Consider the following 22596-nt stretch of genomic DNA (forward strand, 5'->3'; position numbering starts at 1 on the left):
CTCTTCAGTCATAGGAACTGCTTATATATGATGCCCTGCATATCCATAAGGTCAAGGCTCTTGTGCTCTGGGAACAGGTACACTTTGCTTTTCTTGGTATAGACAGAAGAAGGGACTCCCTTCCCAGCCTTCTCCAAAAATCACTGGTTCCAGGAGGCCTGCCTCCCCATTTCTGAATTAAAGGCCCCCTACCAACTCCCACAGCACCCCCATATGGATCTTAGTCATAGCCCTTAGAACATTGGACTGTGATCACTGGTTCACTTTTCTGTGTCCTCTATTACAATGAGAACTCCTGGTAACAACAATATTATCCATTTTTGTAACTTTGAGGTCTAGATTGAATTTGTTCAAATATATACGTATGTACTCATATACATATATGTATATAAACATACAATGTTATATACAATGTCAGTATAATATTATATAACATATATACTGTTATACAGACACATACTTGCTTTAGGAAATGAATTCTTAGAAATTCAAAAGATTTGGTTAATTTAGCATTTGTTTGCAAATACCATAATTTGAAGAAATTTTCACTTTTCTGACAAAATTTTGTGAACATATTCCCTTAAATTACCTTCTGATTAAATTACAGTTTCATCTTTTACAATATCTAATTGGCTTCTATGCCTCCTAAATGTCTAGTTTTCCATATTTAGAATTTTTCAAACTGCTGGCCCTGAAATCAATTTTGTGGGTAAAGATCCCCCTTTTTTTTGATGAAGCAGAATTAGAAATAAAGAAACTAAAGTGCATCCTACTTAGTAAGAGCATCATTTTCACAAAAGGTCTGCTTTGGTTCATCCTATTTGTGATGGATATGTGTGTGTGTGTGACTGTGGGTGTTGCTGTGTCCTCAGATGTTTTCCTTATTCCTTCCGTGGGTCATGGTTCAAAAGCTGGAGCACCACTGCCTTAGGAATCTGTAGAGCTGTGCTCACCAGAGAACACAAATTTGTGTTCAGGAGAGGAGTCCAGCTAAACAGAGAACTTTTTCTAGAAAGAGATAGCTTGAGCCAAGCTTTAAGTCAAAGGACTGACCAAGTCAAAAGTAAAACATAGTGCTCCTTCTGCATATAAGAGGTACCCTGTAAATGCCTCTGTGGACTAGAGATGAAAGTCCTTTTGGCTGGAGCCTGTTGGGAAGTTGAGAAGAAATGAGATCAGTTATACAGAGAATGGGATGGAGGCCTGGTTTGCGGCCAGATAGAGCTGGTATCCTGTGAGGTTCCCAAACATGAGCAAAAGGTGTAGTGACATGGGATTTCCGAACCCAGTTTCCAATAAGAATGTTCCAAGGCTTAGAATATGTTACTGAGCTAAGCTTTGCTGTAATAAAGTATCATCTGCTATGTGTTGGAGCTGGAGATGTATGGATCCCAGAGCAATCTGCTCTGATGTTCAGAGCAATGTGTTCAGTTGAAAGGCTGAGCTAATCTAAGCTCTGATAGTGCAGTAGGCTTGCAGGGCTATTGATAGGGCAGAAATGAGATAGTATTATGTAACAAAGGAAAATAACAAGTGGCCCTTAGAAAACTATAACCTTGATAGTTATGCCAAGTATTCCCAGTCATATTAAATGCCTTGCATCAAGAAACCAAGATCTAGCCCACAAGTATTCAGAAGGCACTGTTCTTACTCCCTAGTCTAAAATTTAGAATCTGTAAAAGAAGATTGCCATGTAAATAAAGGCTGTATATTATTTCTGCTATTTTTTTCATTGGTTTAGTTATTCTGGTCTAGACAGAGTAGGAGAATTGAAACTTGGGCCTCAGGGAGTATGGATGAGATTTTTGAAAAAGGAGACAAACAGGTAGAAGAGAGACAGCCAAAATTATAATAGAAAAGAGATTCTCAAAGACAACTTCTCTATTCTCCTAGGTAGAAACATACTTGGCTATGAATATTATTACAGAATTATATTTTAGATTTAGAAGATGGGTAGAATCTGAAAGAAATCAGACTGTGGCAAGCATGAATTATAACAAAATTTAAAAATGGGTTCCAGACTCTCCTTTTCTTCAATGTTTGGGGAAAAGAATTGGGATACATTGGCATAAAAAAAGTTTTGAAAAATTGCTGGAGGCTAAAATAGTCTTTGATGTGATTTATGACACTGGCCATGTCTCAAACATTGAAACGTAGATGGGTGTCAGTTGAATTTGTTTTCTCTACATACAAAAAAAAAAAAAAGATTCTTTAGCTATACTTGATCTTTTACTGCTTGTTCTGTCTAATTTTATATTTTGAAGATTTGCTGGACTTTGGGCACTAAGAAGAATAAAGAAATATAGGGTTTGCTTTTGTTGTTTGCTTGCTTGAAGAGATAGGGTCTTGCTATGTTACCCAGGATGGTCTCAAACTGGGCTATGGGGGCTCCTGCCTCAGCCTACCCAGTGGGCTGTGTGATCCTCCTGCCTCAGCCTACCCAGCAGCTGGGACCACAAGAACAGGCCTGTGCCGAGCCTTTTATCAAAGATTAATAGAACTGAAAATACAGGTGGGCAGAATGAGCTTAGCAGAAGTGGCTCACCCCTTTCCAAGAAGCTGCAGCAAAAGGTCATGTAGTTCCTTCCTCTAGGCAGCTGCCTCTTTGGGCACTGCCAAACTTCATTAAAGTTAGTAGCAAACCTTCTTCCTCTGAAGGAAATAGCTGAATGTGGATGAGTCTAAGGAATTAGGGAACCTCACCATTTTTGGTCAAAGGAATTGTAAAAGGCATACCACAAAAGGTTCTTTCCACCCCTGGTGGTGGGATATAACCAAAGAGCTCATGAAAAGAAAGTGTAGCAGCTGAACTTCACAATGTATAGGCTACATCAAGAAGTGATTTGCCCTGTAGCCATACTTGTGTTTTACCTACTTTCTGTCTCTCCTATCACTTCCTCCTTCCTGGCTCTGAGTGGTTGCAGACTCTTCTCTAATTTAGCACCATAGTTTATCTGTTTGTCTCTTCTCCGAAGCATATACAGCTGGTCTGCTTGGACACAAAGCTGTGTGTTGGGCTACTTATGTAATCTATCTTTTCTTTGGTTTCACCTTTTCATCTATAACCTGGGGATGGTCAGAGTACCCCCTTCTCAGGATAGTTATAGTGAACTTAGAACACCTACCTCAACTTAAAATACTACCTCAAACAGGATAAATGGAAAATAAATATTAACTATTCTTAGTTATTGTAAATTAAAACTTCACTCATCATTTCCTTAATAAATTGCCTCTTCAAATAAAAGCCACTTTAGACTTTTTTAATGTTGTCTCAAGGGTGTGAATGCTGGGATGGACCCTCTATGCATTATCTCAAGCATTTCATTTGTTCATTGCAATACATCCTTACTGAACTCTTTAGACCCTGTTCAAGATGCTCAGTAGAAGCATTCTGCTTGCAGAAGACAGAAGGGAGCCAGACTTATCAGTTTCTAGTGGACAGAAACACTAGAAACCACTGGAACAGTACACCCGCCTCCAACACACTGATGCTTACCATAATAGTTTGGGACACACTGTGAGTGGACAACAATCCACACTGTTTTTAAAAGTTTCCTGATCTTCTTTCAAGCTGAATTTAAGCCAAAGTCCAGATGCTTTAACTGAAGCCTGCTTCCTCCCTTTCTATTCCTGGGTGAGACGGCAAACAGCTGGTTGTTGTTCATACGGGGGATAATAATTCTTCACAAAATTGAAGATCTTTGTGCCTTTGTTGTATCACTGAGCTGCTGCCAGAGAAAAGATCTTACTTATCAGTCCACCTGTTTATTTAAAAAAAAAAAAAAAAAGCCCTATTTATCTTCCTTAGAAAAACTCATCTAACTATAAACCAGGATTTCATTTAATGTGGCAGGTTTAAAAAATAAGACATTGTCCCTTTTGGTATAAACTAGAACAACATGGGAAATAAAAGCCTAGCAACATAGTCAGAGGTTTGCAAAGCCCTATCCTGCTGTGATACAGAGTAAATGAATAAGAAAAGGCATTTTTTATTAAAAAAAAAAAAGTATAAAGTAACCCAGCTTCAGCAAATTAAAGCAAATAGGCTTGCTTAGCCTCCCCATAGGTGCATCAGAATTCATCCAAGGGAATCACCTGACCTGATGCTGCAGAAATTGCAAGGGCTTACCTGTCATCCTTGGGCATGGTCTGTGTGCAACAGCTTAGCTAGTGCAACCAGGCAGTTTGCAGTCAAGTCACAGGAATATCTCATGACCTTGCCCTTGAAGTTGCAGTTAAATCCTACAAGCACATCCCTCCAGAGGGCTCAAAGAGAACCAGCAGGAAATCTGCACTGAAGATCAAAATCAGGGGGTTAATCATAGGTCTTAGGAACAGCACTTTCCTCCAGACGGAGTAATAGATCTTTCCTAAGAGGTTAGGACTACAGCTGTAGCACAGGCCAGCAAAATTCCCGAGTTGACAGGGGTTGAAGCTCTGTTTTCTGGGAGTAGTGGATAGTTTGGTAGTGAGCCATAGGCATGACAAACACATTCAGATTGTTGCTACCCCTGGGTTTTTGCCATATAGGACACAGATGTCCCCAACTCTGCCCCTTACCCATAGGGGTAGCTCTTCTTTCTCAAAATTAACAGGAAGATAATAGTATTACTTAGATTGCTTTAAGGTAAAAGTAACAAAATCCTCTTCATTCTGGCTTCAAGAGTGAGGGTCCATAATGGGAGGTCCAGAGGATTTTAGATTTACCCAGTCTCATGTCTCTACATCTTTCCCCTGCAGGTTCTTTTTGCAGCATCATCCTTAGGCTGGTTGCAAGAATACTGCATCTTGTTCCAAGCCTCATGTCTGTACTGGACAATGTCCATAAGAAGATTCATTTCTGCAAGCTCAGGGAAGACAGACGTAAATTTTCCCTAAGCCCCCAGGAACTCAAAGCATCTTTTGTGTATGTCATTGGCCTGATTTACCTACATGTCCTTATCCCTTAATCAATCACTAGTGAGAGAAGGTAACACCTCTTGACCAATCAGGCCACCCAAGTAGTTGAGGGTGTTGGTCATATTCACTGAGGTCCGTGGTTGTATGTGGGGTCAAGGGTGAGACCTGGAGAAAACTGAGGTTTCTATTACCAAAAAAAAAAAAGAGGAAGAAGAGGAAAGAGAAGGGTCACAAGGAGGAGAAGGAAGAAGAAAAAAGACAGAAAAGACGCTGAAGAAGCATCTTTTATTGTACATGTTCTGCCATTGTATATGTTCTGATTGTCATTTTTAATAACCATAATAACTGCTATAGTAATCATTATGATGTTCCCCTAATTTTTTTCCTCTGTATCCTGGGCACTTGGTAGCATTGTACTCTTTGGCCCTCTTGTGGGTATATGTCCCTGGATCTGGCCAGTGGTTTATGAGGAGGAGTGATGTGTTTGACTTCTGAGCTGGGGGGTTTAATCATCCATACTAGTTTCTGCAGAGTTCTTTTCCTCTATCTCAGGGGCCAGCTATGCCCCAGACAATGGCTGCCCTCTCAGCCTGGGTCCTAGAGGAAGGACAATGCAAAGTAGAGCCTGTAGCCCACCTGCAATGGGCCCATCGCAAGTAAAGAATAAAGCACCCTTCTATATTTGGAGATACTTTATTGCTGCGGCAAAAGCTTAATATGTTTTGACTGGCACAATAGTTCACTTCTATTGAGTATTTACTATGTTCCAGGCATGTGGTAATTATCACCAGTCCCTATGGACATGAGAAATTAGAAATGTCAGAGGCTCCTTCCATCTACCCACAGCCCCCCAAAATGATTTTATCCAAGGCTTTTGTACCAATGGGCACTTGCCTACGGATATATTTAAAAGCAGATTGCCTCACTGTATGATAGATGTCCTATGGGTTTTGAGTAGAGGCCAAGTGAGTTTGGGAGCGTATATGTGTACTAGTGAGGAGCCATCAGAAAGGGATTACAAACTTTCATGTTCACACAGTGGGGCTTCTTCAATCAGAAGACAAAGGGGAGAACATGCTGCAGCAAAAACAAACAAACAAAATTTTTAAAAATCCAAGGTTCTCTTCTGTTTCTGCACATTTTCTGATCAAAGCATAGCTTTTATTAAAAACTTTTTTTTCTTAGATACTCACATAACCAACAGCCTTGAAAAGTAGAAAGTGTCTCTTTCAAAGCAAAGAGCAGGTTTGCCTATCACTTCAGAAGGTGAAGAAATCTCTCTCTGAAACAAAGGCAAGCGTACTTACTGTACAGAATAAGAGAAATAATATCTCCTTCCACAGCTAAGTAGGCCTGCTTAGTTACCATTATAAAAGGTTTGGTTTTCTTTCTAAGCACAGGGGTCTTTTGCTGTACTACAACCCACTGAGTGTACAGCTGTCATCACCCTGGGGAAATTAATGTTCATGATGAAAAAAAAAAATGCAGATATTCTGGCTACTGCTATTGTAGTGAGAAATAAACTGTCCTTTGTCTCTGACCCAGAAGTCTCCTGTTGGCATTCATGAAACTGTGGTAGGCTCACTTGTTAGTTTGCAAGTAGGGTAAAATCTCAGGCCCTTCATCATTCTTGACACACATGGTTGTTTATGGACAGGTAACTTTCCAAATAAAAAATTGAAGAGAGAAGGTTGAGAGAAATTTTGCTTATTTCAAGTCTTTGCCTGGAGAAATCTATCTTTTTTCAGGTAAGTTCCTTATATTTCTTAACTTGGAAGACCCAGATGATTGAAAACCCCAAGATTGGGTATGGCCTCTGTGCTGGATTGCATACTGGGGGAAAAACCTTCTCAGCTGTTCTTACCTGTAAGGAGAATGTTCTCTGGAATCTTCATTCCACCTGAGAATTCAAGCAACTAACTTGAGAAAATAAAACAGAATGCTACCTGGGGGCATCATTTTCAAACTGCCTGAAGGTCTGCTACCTTTATAGTCTCTGCTCTCTATCCTCAAATTATCAGAAAACCTTGGTGTTCAAAGTTTCCAAATTGAAAATAAAAACTGCTCAGTGAGAATCCTATTTGAACAGAGTGTGGAATTTTTTCTAGGGGCCTGGTATAAACTTTAACATCTAACTTCTAAATATGTCACCTGCAGTGTTCTGAATGAAGAAAATATTTCAGACAATCAGGGTTCAGAACAATTGAGTTCATAGAACTCTTTGCAACCAGTTATATATTTCCTCCCCATAGTTTAGTATCAGAAGTTTAAATCCTTCCTTATCAGACACTATGGAGTCATGAGAGGCCATACACGAGATATGGATGTGTATATACATATATGTGCGTATATGTCTCTCAATATATATATGCACATATATACTGCAATTATATATATATAATATGTGTGTGTGTGTAGATCAAGAAACAAATAAAAAATAAAATTCCCTGCATAGAATTCAGCCATCTAGGAAATAACTGTTAGATCAGCCCAAGTCACTGAATAAGAATTCAATGAATTTTTAAAGATGCATCTTCAACATGTCAAACTGTCTGTCAACCATATCTTATCTGAATCTATGAGATATATTGGGGGAAAAACCTTCTCTTGGAGTAAAAATGAATAGTAAGGCAACATTCTGCAATGATCTCATCTACTTTTAGGTTAAGTTCACTCATTAATTAACTCAATCTGAATAATTTATGATATGCTTATTTGTAAACTAGTCTAAAACAGATACAATCCCTTCCCTTAGGTATGTTTACACAAGAATTTTAATTTCAAAATATGTGAAGTACTATGAAGAAAAGTAAATAGTATTTATAATGGGGGCCATAACCATTTCTGGTTTGACACTGGAGCTGAATTAATAAGAGAGTCACTGCACAAAGAAGTCAGGAATGGAAGGGAGGTGACAGGGGAACGTTAAATAATTATTCCTAGCTAAGAGAGCAGCATATTCAAAGGCCTTGTGGCCTATTGATATTATGGAAATGAAAAGGGGCAAGTCCAAAATTCCCAACAATTTGAGAATAAAAATATGTAACAATAGACATAGATTGGAACTCAGAATAAAATAAACATCCATGAATCTACAATGATATTAGACAATTGAGTAAATACATTAACTGGTAAGGAAAGCTGTTCATTACATTAGAATTTCAATGAATAAATGTAGGAAGAATGATGGAAATAGAAAATCACCACTTGGCAAGCACCACAATAATAATTACTACACGTTAGAACCATCAATAATACTAAAATTAGTTCAAAAAAGTATGATAAGAAAAAAATACTTATATAGATTCAAAATATCTCTTTCCCAGCAAAAAGGGAAAAAAAGTTCAATTTTCAAGGTAGAATCTTGTAGACATCATCAAAACCAAGGGCTTACTATTAACATCACTAGTACTGGTACAGGATGATACAATGTGCTTCCTGATAATGATTCCCTGAGAAAAACACTTGCCAAAATATGTATAACCTGTATCCAAACATGAGAAAACATCAGACAAATTGAGAATTATGCTGCTAGATAAATACCTGTGTTCATCACGGTTGTCAAGGTCATGGATGGTTAAAAGGAGGCTGAGGAGATGTTCCAGGTTGGAGAAGACTTGGAAGCCATGTCATTCACACACAATGAGGAATCATGGATTGGGATCCTGGACCAATGGGCAAAATTTGAAGAGGTCTGTAGATTAGTGAATAGTATTGTGTTGGATTTAATCATTTTACCATGGTTTTATAAAATGTTCACATTAGGGGAAGTTGGGGGAAGGATATTCAAGAAATCTTTGTATATTTTTGCAACTTTTTTGTAGTTCTGAAATTGTTTCAAAGTAAAAAGAAGAAAAGGAAAGTGACCAGCATAGCTACACTGCAGGAAATTATGGGAACAGGCTGGTAAGATGGGAATATTGAGAACACATAGGGATCTGGAAGGCATGTCAGGGGTTGGGTCTTTATTCCAAGAGTAAAAGAAAACTTGGAAGCATTATAGGCAGGCCAGTCCCCCAACCCCAGATATTTCAAGGGGGGAGCAGGTTAGAGGCAAGCTAGAATGCATGTGGAGAGGTCAGTGATGGGATACCACAAGCATGCACGAGAAAAGGTGCTGCAAGATTGGTCCAGGGGGATGACAGTGAGAATGAATGAACATGGTAGAGCCTGGAGACATTTAGGAAGTGAAATCATTGGGTGATGTGGGTGTGGAGAATGACAGGGGCGTGGGTGTCGAGGATGACTGTACATTTCTTGCTTGCCCAACTAGAGAAAAAATTGAAGCTACTCCCTGAGAGACAGATGAAACTAGAAAAGGAATAGGTGTTGTGAGTTCAGCCTGAATACTTTGAGGTCCCTTTGACAGACTCAAGTAGCAAAGTCAGAAATGGTACATGAGTTTTAGGGGAATGAAGCTCAGAAGCAAAGTCTGAGGTAGAGATGAAAATTGGTAATTGATGCAAATTGTTCTTAGAAGGGTTGAGGAGAGCGAGACAGGTAAACAAAATAGTTATGGTTTATCCTAGAATGTACAAAAATTAGGTTATGAATAAAGTTCTATGTGAGCAGGGAGGAGGAAGATTTGCCATGTGGGTAACTAAATCCGGGTTTCAAGCGAAAGTGCTATTTGAGATGAACTTAGAAGGATGGGCAGGAAGGAGTTTGTTAGGCTAATGCCAGGGTATCTTTGCAAAATCTGCATGTATGTTTCTGTATCTCATCCATTGGTTGGCAAGTTCAACTCCATAAATCAAGCTAACAGATACCTACCTTAGATACCTTCCTGTGTTCTGAATCATCCTAGGCCAGTTTCAACACAATCATGAATAGAATGAAGTTATTTTCAATTCTACAACTAGTTTTTGCTTTGTAAATTTGTTTGTTTACTTATTTCTCTTATTGTGTATATTTTGAACTTAATCGATTTTACATGAATACCTCAGATTTTACCTCCTACTCCCTGTTCTTCATTGCCCCTCCCATCAAAAGTCCCTAAACCATATCCACAGTGGACTGACACTTTTTTTTTTAAGGTGATAGTTCTTTCAAACAATTCTTGTTGGTTCTTGTAACCATTTCATAATGACTTATGATATTACCTATGGGAATTTCCATTTTGATGAGAAATTAAAGTATTCCCCACCAGAAATGGTTGCAAATTATAGAACAGTAGCTTTGTGGCAGGAATTACAGGTTCAAAATGACTTTTCTTCAGGGCTTCACACTAAACACCCATTTTTCAAGTAACTCCACATCATTCACAACTATTTTCCACCCTTTACACTGACAGATACACTGTTTTCCATTAATAAGTTAGCTCTAGATCACAGTTGTTATTGAATGGGAATGAGGAGAGGACACATGCCTGAGTATTGAGTATCAGAATATCTGGAGATTCTGAAAAATTGCCCAGGGGATTCTGAGAGGCTAAGCAGGACTTTTTCTTCCCTCTCTCCCTACCTTCATGAACCCTTAACTCAATCCTTAACCCAAAGACCCTTACCTCCTCTTCACACAGAGCTAGACTAACTGAATTTGGGTCCCTTTTGACTAAATTACCTTTTAGGGTTTCTCTGATTTTTGCTGAAATCTGAGCATCCCACTAGAGGAAGCCATTTCTTACTTAGGCAGCACTTCCATCCATGAATTTTTAAAATTTCTCCAGTAAGTTTCAAGGGAACTTTTGGGTAGCATACTCTCTGCGCTCAGTAATTTTGTATTAATGATTGAAAAATGGGACAAAATTAAGGCACTGAAATATTAGTTTACAAATAGTACTTATAATTTTTATTGATAACTATTTTCATATTTTATTACAATTTAACTTTATTTAAAATAGTATTAATAAACAGTAATACTCATTCAAATTGCAGTTTACAAAAACTGCAATCAAAAGCAAAATACTTATGGCCAAATTTAACAAGATATATGTAATACCTGAACAATGAAAACTACAAAATAAGGTTGAGAGGAACAATTTTAAAATAGAAAAGTAGAGCTGAAGGATTTATATTGTTTAATATCTAATTTCAAGATTTATTATAAAAATAAAGACATGTGACATTAGTGTATAAATGGACATACAGATCAAAGAAACAGAATAGAGTCCAGAAGTAGACCATATATATATACAGATAATTGATTTTCAACTAAAATGCCAAGGTAGTTGAGGAAATGATAGTTTGGGGGGATGCTGGTTATATAGATATATTTGCAATAGATATGATAAAGTACTTTTATCCAGAATACTTAAAGCACATGGAGCTTAATAACAAGAAATGATCCAATGAAAACTGAACAAAAAATTTGAACATATATTTTTATATAAAATGTTATATGAATGACAAATTAGCACAAGATGCTCAATATTATTAAGGAAATGCAAACTAAAAGTTCAAGAGAAATTACTTCATTGAGTTTCTAAAATTAAACAACAACAAAAAAAAACATGCCAAGTTCAAAGACAGTGTTGGCAAGGATGCAGAGCCACAGAGCTCTCATACATTGCTGGTGGGAAAGCAAAACTGAGACCATTATAGAAAATGTTTTGATATTTTCTTATAAATGTAAAGATATGCTTTAAAGAATACATCCAGAAATCCTACTAATATTTACTCAAAAGAAATGAAAACATATATCTACAGAAAGACATGTAGACATTTTTACAAAATCTTAATTCACAATAGTCAAAATGTGGGAAAAACTCTAATCTCATCTACAGGTGAATAAACAAATTCAGGTATATTCATACAATGAACTGCTTGCTAGTCAGTCATAAAAGCCAGATGAACTACTGATATACACAATGACATGGATGGATCTCAAAAACATTATGCTGAGTAAAAGGAACCAGAAAAGTACGTACTGTATGTTTTCATTTATAGGGAATTCCAGAAAAGACACAACTAACTAATCTATATTGACAGAAAGCAGATCAGTGGTTGCTTGGAGCTGGCCAGTGTGGGAGGAGGTTTGACTACCTGAAGCAATTTTCTGGAGTGAGGGAAATGTTTTGTATCTTGATTGTAGTAGTGGCTTTTTGGGTGTATGAACTTGTCAGAACTCACCAAAATGTACGCTTTAAATAGATGCATTTTATTGAATTTAAATTATGCTTTAATAAAGTTAATTTTAAAAAACAATGAGTAGAATATATTATGCTATCTAAATATCAAATCATTAATAGACTACATAGAGTATAACAACTCCTGGGGAACCTAAGTCTGCAAAACACATACACTTTCAGAGTGACCTCGAGTCCTTCTTGGACCTTCCCTATGAACTTAGTGCAGGACCTGGCCAGGTGTTTAGTCTGTCTGCCATCTTGAGACCCCATTGGTTTTTTGCCGAGTCATAGGACAAGCTAGGAATTTTGTGTCAGCTCTTAGTTGAAAGACTTTCCCTCTTCTTCTCAGATCTGCTCTTTCTGGCTCCCTGATTTCTTAGTCTACCATATTTTCTTCTTATTCCTTCCCAGAGCTCACAGCGTAAGGAGGAACCCAGATTTGCCCATACAATTTTTAACCTAAAACTTAAGTCTTTTCAAAGTTCCAGGAGAGAGGGAACTTAATCTACTTTTACATTCCTTTGCTTTCTTTTTCTCTTCTCCTCACTAATTTATTTTTTTTATGTGTGTGTGTGTGTGTGTGTGTGTGTGTGTGCAGGACCTCAAATCATGTCCTGTTTCTGTTGGACTCTCCTAGAACCTTTTTGCCTACTTAGTTCTTAGTTTCTGTTCCCTGATTTTATGTCCCAGAATCAATGTGGTACAGCACCTGAGAAGATGCAGGATTTTCCCTTTGATTTCAGAGTGGTCTAGGGATTCAGGAAATATGGGTTGAGCCAAATCATCCAGCAACCACCAGGCAAGTCCTATGTATTGAGACTTTTCAGTCAAAGATTCCTTCAAGGAATGATGGGTAGTGTTATAACTGCTCTACTAGGCATTATAATCTGTAAATTCCTGGAAATATTGCCTTCTCTTGTCCTCCCCTAAACCCTGAATTCCACTTGGTAACTCTTTAAGTCTCAGCTAAAAGTAACCTTTGAGAAAAGTCTGTTCTGTACTACCAATGACGGAGCTGTCCTCTTCCTCCAGCTCTGTTACAGCACTTACCCAAGAGACCACAGTGACTCATCTGACTCCCTCCTCTCTAAATCTCTAACCTATGGAGGTCAGACAGAGCACAATCAACTTTTATAACCCCTATACCTAACACTGCTCCCAACCTTTCATAAGTACTCAAATATTTATTATGTGGTGCTCAGGGTTGAATAAAGCTTAGTTTCTATCCCACAGACTTCACAAGTAAAAGGAGAGCTAAGCATTCACCTAACCATAATGCAAGGTAAAAGGTGATATAAGGGCTGGTCATAGTGGTGTACACTAAGGTGGTTGAGGCAGGAGGCTCACAAGTTTGAGGACAGCCTTGACAACTTAGTGAGGCCCTAGGTAACTTAGCAAGACCCTGTTTCAAAATAAAAAGAGATGGGGCTGTAGCTCAGTGGTTGAATGCCCCTGGGTTCAATCTTTCACGAGGAAAAAAAAAAAGGTGGAATAGGTCTTAATTACTTCAGTGTTCCGCAGGACTAGAGCAGCAAGAGAAAAGATTTCAAGTTAAAATAATTAGCACAGAAGTTTGAATTTACCTAATAGTAACTGCTAATTATTAGAGCATTTTCTCTTTGCTAAGAACAAGGCTATATCAATGTATCAATTTCCTGTGACTACTATAACAAAGTGCCACAAACTGAGTACCTTAAAACAGCAGAAAATTGTTCTCTCACAGTTCTCCAAAAGTCTGAAACCAAGGGATCAACAGGGCCAAATTCCCATGGAGGGCTGTAGGGAATCCTTCTATGTCTATTTGAGCTTCGGGTGGGGGCCCTAAGCCCTTGGCATTCTTTGGTTTGTAACTGTATCACTTGCCTAGGCTTCATGCACCACATGGCCTTCTGTGTATGTCTTTATCTCTTGGGTATTTTCTTCTCATAAGGACACTAGAAATTGGATTTAGACCCCACCTTAATTTAGAATGACCACATCTTAACGGATCACATCTAACATGACCATATTTCCAAATTAGGAAATATTCTATAATTCCAGGTGGACATGGATTTGGGAGAGATACTACTTAGCTCACTCAGTGTATATAATCTTATTTAATACTTTTCACAACTATATGAGAGAGGTGCTATTGTAATTCCCATTTTATACTTGAAGAAATTAAAGTGCAGAGAGCTTAAATAGTTGTTCAAGGTAACATACCAGGAAATGCCAGGAGCTCAAATGTTCGATCAGACTACCCACTGTTATCCATTGCTCTTAAGACTGGAAAAAAAAATAATTAATAAAAAAAACGTTTTAAAGGTGTAAACTACATCATTCATTTAAAATAGTATGTGTAAAACACATGTACGGATTAAAGACTGTTAATAACATGAACACCCTGTATTCATCACTCAGCTTAAGTATACTCTTACTACTTTAGAAACACAATCCTGTTTTCTTCTCTTCACTCTTAGGAATGAAGTTGAGGTCACTCCCTGCTGTGGTCTTAATGACCTCCCAAATTCATGTGTTGAAATGTAACCCCCACTGTAGTGGTAGTAAGAGCTGGGGCCTTTTGGGAAGTGATTAAATCATGAGGACCCATCTCTCAGGACTGAACTTGTGCCTTATAAAAGGGCTGCAATAAATGTTTTCTCTGATAAGTGGATGCCGGTCCATAGTGGGGCAGGGAGATAGGGAAGAATAAAGAAAATCTGGTTTGTGTAGAGGGGAATCAGGGGAGGAGTGCGGCTATGGGGTTGGGAGGGACAGTAGAATGAGACAGACATTATTATTACCCTATATACATGTATGATTACACTACTTGTGTGACTCTGCATCATGTACAGCCAGAGGAATAAGAATGTGTGAACTATTTACATACAATATGTCAAAATGCATTTTACTGTTTTTTTTTTTTTTTTAAAAAAGGGCTCCAGGAACTAGCTTAGGCCTTTTACTGTCCACCAGGTGAGGACATAGTTTTCGCCCCCTCTGGAGGACGATGCAGTGAGGCATCATCTTGGAAGTAGGGTTATGGGGTCCTCACAGAAGCAAACATGATGCACTTTTTAATTATTTTTTTTAATATTTATTTTTCAGTTTTCGATGGACACAACATCTTTATTTTATTTTTATGTGGTGCTGAGGATCGAACCCAGCACCCCACGCATGGTAGGCGAGCACTTTACCCCTGAGCCACAACCCCAGCCCCACATGATGCACTTTGATCTTGGATTTCTCAGCTTCCAGAACAGTGAGGAAATAAATTTATGATCTTTATTAATTATCCAGCCTGTAGTATTTCATTACGGCAGTACAATTTAAGTGTTGCTTAGACTAACACACTCCCCAATAAACTTTATGGATGCTTCCCAGGAAACCTGACCTCTGAGTATTAAATAGTACCAGAAATGTACAAGAAAACAGATTTCAAAAATGGAAATTTTGAAGGTTGAAATTTAACCAGCTAGGGGTAATAAGACACTATAAAGACATAATTGGAGCTCAAAGAGCCCCTGGCATGGTGTGGTGGTGACTGGATCTGGAGGAGGCAAGGAAAATTCAGAATGTTTTAAAGTCTGCAGAAGATATTTAATTGGATATTGTGTGAGAAAAGATAATGTATTAGGATGATTAATGCTGGCTAGCAAATGATAACAAACTCATAAATCTTAGTGGCTTACAAATAAAAACTTATATGGAAATACAAAAAAACCCTCAGTGGCTTGGAATAGCAGAAATTCATTGCTAGCTTATATTATGCTTCTGAATGTTGGCTGGTAAATCATGGAGGAAGGGACACTCTACTCCATACATTCATTCAGCCACCCAGGTAGGTGCTGCCTCCTTCATCTCCATACCATTCAGAATACACTGTCTCATGACCTCTGAGGAAAAGCAAGAGAAGCAGGGGCATGAAGTACAGTTTTCACCACATTGATGATTCCTCCTTAATCAAAAGAGAGTCTAGAATGCCAACCGAGCCTTCATAGGCAGTGGCCACAGGATTGAAACAGGGCTTGGGAGAGCCAGTCAGGACCCACCCTTTGTTGCATTGGTCACCCGGCAAAGGGAACGAACTGTCACCATTTGCATGGGATACCACCATGGCAGAGAACTGACGTCACCAGAATGCAGCGGAGGAGATAACTCCATTGAAACCGGCGGCGACAGGTGTGTAACCCCCTAGCCTTCCCTCTCCACACAGCGGGGAAACCTTAAGGGCTCCTCCCAGCTCTCCTGTAAGGGCCCCTCCCAGCTCTCCCGTGAGCACGATAGCCAGACTGAGGGAATCAGGAGTGGCGCGGGACCCGCGGAGCGGAACTCCTGGCTACCGCTCCCACCAGTGCTGACAACTGAGGTCTCTTGCACCAGCTACCAGGGACGTGGCTACCGGAGGGCAAGCAAAATTCGCTGAGGGTTCTCAGCCCCAAGCTCCACAAACTTAGGGTCTGAGGGAATGGCAAACAGGGAGAGTGTGCCCAGTCCTTCATGAAAATAGGGCTCCCGGGAGCAGCAGACCTGGCGTGTAGCCAATATTGTGGTGAGCGTCACCGGTGAGCGGGGCCTGGCTTGAGGAAAAGTGGGGAAGTGACTAGACACAAGAGAAGGCCCTAGGCACTCAGGATTGGAGACCCACCCAGTCTGGGAGGAGGAACTGCTGAACAGTGATTGGTTCCCACGTATTGAGAGGAGAAGCTTGGCCCGGTGGGCACAGCTCCACCTACTGGAAGAGAAGTTAATCAAACTCTAAGACTGCATTTATTATTATTATTATTATTATTTTTTTTTAATTTGGGTTTTTTTTCATTTTCATTTTTTGTTGTTTTTTAAATTTTTTTATTTTTTTAATTTTGTTTTCTTTTTTTATTTTCTATTTTTTCTTTTGTCTTTTCATTTCTTTTCAATTTCCTTATTCCCCCTTCCTTGAATTCTACCTGCTTACTCTCATTCTCTTTAGTGACTTCTTCCCTTCCCTTCTAATACCTTTCCTCCCAAGCATCAAATAAATTTATAGGAGTAAACAGTAACTCAGCAGTCAAACAGAACAAGAAGAAACATGAGCAGCATGAAAAAGCAAGGAAGAAAAGATGTACAAACAATGCAGGACAGCCTAAATATTCAGGAGGACCTAGAGGCATCAGAAAAATGGTCAAATAAAGAACTCAAGGATTACCTTAGACAGATGGAATGGAACCTCAAAGAGGATATGAGACAGCAAATTCAAACAGTGAAAGAACACATTAAAAATGAATTACATAAACAGATAAAAGAAGAAATTAAAGCATCTTTATCAGGAAATAGAGATTATAAAAAAAATCAAACAATAATTCTAGAAATGAAGGAAACTATAAACCAAATTAAAAACTCAAATGAGAGTATCACTAACAGAGTGGAGCAAGTAGAAGCCAGAACGTCAGATAATGAAGACAAATATATCATCTTGAAATGAGTCTAGCCAACTCAGAAAGGCTGGTAAAAAATCACGAGAAAAACATCCAAGAGATATGGGATAACATAAAAAAACCAAACTTAAGAGTCATTGGGATAGGAGAAGGTATAGAGGTTCAAACCAAGGGAATGAGCAACCTGCTGAATGAGATAATTATAGAAAACTTTCCAGAAGTAAAAAAGGAAACGGATATACAAATTGTACATGCATACAGGACACCGAGCATACAAAATCACAGTAGACCAATGCCAAGACACACTGTTATGAAGATATCCAATACACAGAACAAAGAGAAAATATTAAAAGCTACAAGAGAAAGGAGGCAGATTACATTCAGGGGTAAACCAATAAGGTTAACAACGGATTTTTCATCACAGACACTGAAAGCGAGAAGATCCTGGAACAACGTATTTCAAACACTGAAAGACAATGGATGCCAACCAAGAATTTTGTATCCAGCAAAATTAAGCTTCAGGTATGACAACGAAATAAAAATCTTTCATGATAAACAAAAGTTAAAAGAATTTGCAGCCAGAAAACCAGCATTGCAAAGCATCTTGAGCAAAACACTACACGAGGAAGAAATGAAAAACAATAACCAAAACCATCAGTGGGAAGTGCCTCAGTAAAGACAGAGGGCGGGGGGAAAGCTAATCATGGAGAAACAAACTAAATTTAAAAAAAGATAAATAATCAAACATGGCTTAAAGTACAAACCATCTATCAATAGTAACTCTAAACGTTAATGGCCTAAACTCTCCAATAAAGCGACATAGGCTGGTAACATGGATTAAAAAAACAAATCCAACAATATGCTGCCTCCAGGAGACACATCTGATTGGAAAAGACATACACAGGCTGAAGGTGAAAGGTTGGGAAAAAATATACCACGCACATGGTCCTTGTAAGCAAGAAGGGGTGGCCATCCTGATATCGAATAAAATCGACTTCAAGACTATGTTAATCAAAAGGGATAAGGAAGGACATTATATACTGTTAAAAGGAACCATTCACCAACAAGGACATAACAATTATCAATATGTATGCTCCAAATAATGGTGCTGCGACGTTCATAAAACAAATTCTCCTCAAGTTCCAGAATCAAATACACCACAACACAATAATTATGGGTGACTTCAACACACCTCTCTCACCATTGGACAGATCCTCCAAACAAAAGTTGAATAAAGAAACTATAGAACTCAATATCACAATCAATAACCTAGACTTAACTGACATATATAGAATATATCAACCATCATCAAGTGGATATACCTTTTTCTCAGCAGCACATGGATCCTTCTCAAAAATAGACCATATATTATGCCATAGGGCAACCCTCAGTAAATATAAAGGGGTGGAGATAATACCATGCATTTTATCTGATCATAATGGAATGAAACTGGAAATCAATGATAAAAGAAGGAAGGAAAAATCCTACATCACCTGGAAAATGAACAATATGTTACTGAATGATCAACGGGTTACAGAAGACATAAAGGAGGAAATCAAAAAATTCTTAGAGATAAATGAAAATACAGACACAACATATCGGAATCTATGGGACACAATGAAAGCAGTTTTAAGAGGGAAATTCATTTCCTGGAGGTCATTCCTCAAAAAAAGAAAAAAACCAACAAATAAAAGAGCTCATACTTCATCTCAAAGCCCTAGAAAAGGAAGAGCAAAACAACAGCAAATGGAGCAGAAGGCAAGAAATAATTAAAACCATAGCGGAAATCAACGAAATGGAAACAAAAGAAACTATTGAAAAAATTGACAAAACTAAAAGTTGGTTCTTCGAAAAAATAAATAAGATCGACAAACCCTTAGCCATGCTAACAAAGAGAAGAAGAGAGAGAACTCAAATTACTAACATACGGGATGAAAAAGGCAACATCACAACAGATACTACAGAAATACAGAAGATAATTAGGAATTATTTTGAAAACCTATATTCCAATAAAATAGAAGATAGTGAAGACATCGATAAATTTCTTAAGTCATATGATTTGCCCAGACTGAGTCAGGAGGATACACACAATTTGAACAGACCAATATCAATGGATGAAATAGAAGAAACAATCAAAAGACTACCAACCAAGAAAAGCCCAGGACCGGATGGGTATACAGCAGAATTTTACAAAACCTTTAAAGAAGAATTAATACCAATACTTTTCAAGTTATTTCAGGAAATAGAAAAAGAGGGAGCTCTTCCAAATTCATTCTATGAGGCCAACATCACCCTGATTCCGAAACCAGACAAAGACACCTCAAAGAAAGAAAACTACAGACCAATATCTCTAATGAACCTAGATGCAAAAATCCTCAATAAAATTCTGGCGAATCGGATACAAAAACACATCAAAAAAATTGTGCACTATGATCAAGTAGGATTCATCCCTGGGATGAAAGGATGGTTCAATATACGGAAATCAATAAATGTTATTCACCACATCAATAGACTTAAAGATAAGAACCTTATGATCATCTTGATAGACGCAGAAAAAGCACTTGACAAAGTACAGCATCCCTTTATGTTCAAAACATTAGAAAAACTAGGGATAACAGGAACTTACCTCAACATTGTAAAAGCTATCTATGCTAAGCCTCAGGCTAGCATCATTCTGAATGGAGAAAAATTGAAGGCATTCCCTCTAAAATCTGGAACAAGACAGGGATGCACTCTATCACCACTTCTATTCAATATAGTTCTCGAAACACTGGCCAGAGCAATTAGACAGATGAAAGAAATTAAAGGCATAAAAATAGGAAAAGAAGAACTTAAATTATCACTATTTTCAGGTGACATGATTCTATATCTAGAAGACCCAAAAGGGTCTACAAAAAAACTACTAGAACTAATAAATGAATTCAGCAAAGTGGCAGGATATAAAATCAACATGCATAAATCAAAGGCATTTCTGTATATCAGCTACAAAACTTCTGAAACAGAAATGAGGAAAAACACCCCATTCACAATATCCTCAAAAAAAATAAAATACTTGGGAATCAACCTAACAAAAGAGGTGAAAGATTTATACAATGAAAACTACAGAACCCTAAAGAGAGAAATAGAAGAAGATCTTAGAAGATGGAAAAATATACCCTGTTCATGGATAGGCAGAACTAACATCATCAAAATGGCGATATTACCAAAAGTTCTCTATAGGTTTAATGCAATGCCAATCAAAATCCCAACGGCATTTCTTGTAGAAATAGAGAAAGCAATCATGAAATTCATATGGAAAAATAAAAGACCCAGAATAGCAAAAACAATGCTAAGCAGGAAGTGTGAATCAGGCGGTATAGCGATACCAGACTTCAAACTATACTACAGAGCAATAGTAACAAAAACAGCATGGTACTGGTACCAAAACAGGTGGGTGGACCAATGGTACAGAATAGAGGACACAGAGACTAATCCACAAAGTTACAACTATCTTATATTTGATAAAGGGGCTAAAAGCATGCAATGGAGGAAGGATAGCATCTTCAACAAATGGTGCTGGGAAAACTGGAAATCCATATGCAACAAAATGAAACTGAATCCCCTCCTCTCGCCATGCACAAAAGTTAACTCAAAATGGATCAAGGAGCTTGATATCAAATCAGAGACTCTGCGTCTGATAGAAGAAAAAGTTGGCTCTGATCTACATATTGTGGGGTCGGGCTCCAAATTCCTTAATAGGACACCCATAGCACAAGAGTTAATAACATGAATCAACAAATGGGACTTACTTAAACTAAAAAGTTTTTTCTCAGCAAGAGAAATAATAAGAGAGGTAAATAGGGAGCCTACATCATGGGAACAAATTTTTACTCCTCACACTTCAGATAGAGCCCTAATATCCAGAGTATACAAAGAACTCAAAAAATTAGACAATAAAATAACAAATAACCCAATCAACAAGTGGGCCAAGGACCTGAGCAGACACTTCTCAGAGGAGGACATACAATCAATCAACAAGTACATGAAAAAATGCTCACCATCTCTAGCAGTCAGAGAAATGCAAATCAAAACCACCCTAAGATACCATCTCACTCCAGTAAGATTGGCAGCCATTATGAAGTCAAACAACAACAAGTGCTGGCGAGGATGTGGGGAAAAGGGTACTCTTGTACATTGATGGTGGGACTGCAAATTGGTGCGGCCAATTTGGAAAGCAGTATGGAGATTCCTGGGAAAGCTGGGAATGGAACCACTATTTGACCCAGCTATTGCCCTTCTTGGACTATTCCTTGAAGACCTTAAAAGAGCGTACTACAGGGATACTGCCACATCAATGTTCATAGCAGCACAATTCACAATAGCAAGACTGTGGAACCAACCTAGATGCCCTTCAATAGATGAATGGATAAAAAAATGTGGCATTTATACACCACGGAGTATTACTCTGCACTAAAAAATGACAAAATCATGGAATTTGCAGGGAAATGGATGGTACTAGAGCAGATTATGCTAAGTGAAGCTAGCCAATCCCTAAAAAACAAATGCCAAATGTCTTCTTTGATATAATGAGAGCAACTAAGAACAGAGCAGGGAGGAAGAGCAGGAGGAAAAGATTAACATTAAACAGAGACATGAGGTGGGAGGGAAAGGTAGAGAAAAGGGAAATTGCATGGAAATGGAAGGAGACCCTCATTGTTATACAAAATTACATATAAGAGGTTATGAGGGGAATGGGAAAAAAAAACAAGGAGAGAAATGAATTACAGTAGATGGGGTAGAGAGAGAAGATGGGAGGGGAGGGGAGGGGGGATAGTAGAGGATAGGAAAGGTAGTAGAATACAAAAGTTACTAATATGGCATTATGTAAAAATGTGGATGTGTAACCAATGTGATTCTGCAATCTGTATTTGGGGTAAAAATGGGAGTTCATAACCCACTTGAATCTAATGTATGAAATATGATATGTCAAGAGTTTTGTAATGTTTTGAACAACCAATAAAAAAAAGAAACAGCTTTTGGTATTAGTAAGCTGGAAAAAACAAACAAAAAAAATACAAAAGAGAGTCTAGAAAATATAACCTTCCTGTATGTCCAGGTGTAGAACCATGAAATAAGATTTGGTGAAACACATAATATTATCTCTGCTATAGAAATGAGCCTAGATTTTTTTGATTTGAGCAGTAGAATCAATGGGGTGCTCTTTATTGAGATAATGAAGACTGGATTTTGTGAATG

This window comes from Marmota flaviventris, chromosome 12 (genome assembly GCF_047511675.1).
Source record: "Marmota flaviventris isolate mMarFla1 chromosome 12, mMarFla1.hap1, whole genome shotgun sequence".
NCBI lineage: Eukaryota > Metazoa > Chordata > Mammalia > Rodentia > Sciuridae > Marmota > Marmota flaviventris.